Below are 953 nucleotides of genomic sequence, written 5' to 3' on the forward strand. Positions count from 1 at the left end.
TTCCTAGATTTTTCATTGGTCTATCAGCCCCCCTCCCTCTCCCCCTCTTCTCCATCACACCCCAAACAAAAGAGCAATTCAATATTATATTCTATGAAAGTAAATATTTAAAAAGTAATATAATATGTTTCATATCAGTCTTTATGCTTAAAGAGAAATAAATAAAAGAAAAGAAAATGTGATACAATAATATTTGTATACAATGAAATATATTTGCATTCATTCTCTACACAAATAATATAACAAATCTCCTTTACGTGCTTCGAGTCTCTAATGTACTTGTTGATTTTTTAAATACTTATTTCAGATTTTTGACATATGTGTATACATCATATTTGGGGAAACATCAACTTCCTTAATAATGGTAATCAAATAACAATAAAGTAGTTAAAATTTAAATTAAGCTTGAACAACATCCTTGACAGTTATTTAAAAAAATTAGATGAGAATTGTCTATAATCTTTTTATCCATGATAGGTACATATGTGATAAAAGATAAATATAATGTTTATTATAAATAATAATAAAATAATTAAAAAGTTAAATCAAGCATGAACATTATACCTTGGTGATAATCTTTTTATCCATGACAAGTACATTTATGATTAAAAAAATAAATATAATGTTAAATATATGTAATAATAAACTAATTAAAAATAAAAATTAGACATGAACAACAAACCTTGATAGTTATTTGGAAAAATTTGATGAGCATTACCTACTATCTTTTTATCCATAGTAGAAATTTCTATGGCAAAATAAATAATGTATATTAAAATATTTTAAGTATATGGAAAACATATCAATAGTAAACTTGAGAATAAGGAAGGAAATAAATATGACTTTGTTAGTAATAAACTTGCGAATAAATTTTTCCATTTCTACAGTGAATGTATACAACAAAATAGTATTAATGTACAACTAAAAATTAATCAGTATATTTGTGAATAAAA

Source organism: Capsicum annuum, unplaced genomic scaffold, assembly GCF_002878395.1.
Source record: "Capsicum annuum cultivar UCD-10X-F1 unplaced genomic scaffold, UCD10Xv1.1 ctg62076, whole genome shotgun sequence".
Lineage (NCBI taxonomy): Eukaryota > Viridiplantae > Streptophyta > Magnoliopsida > Solanales > Solanaceae > Capsicum > Capsicum annuum.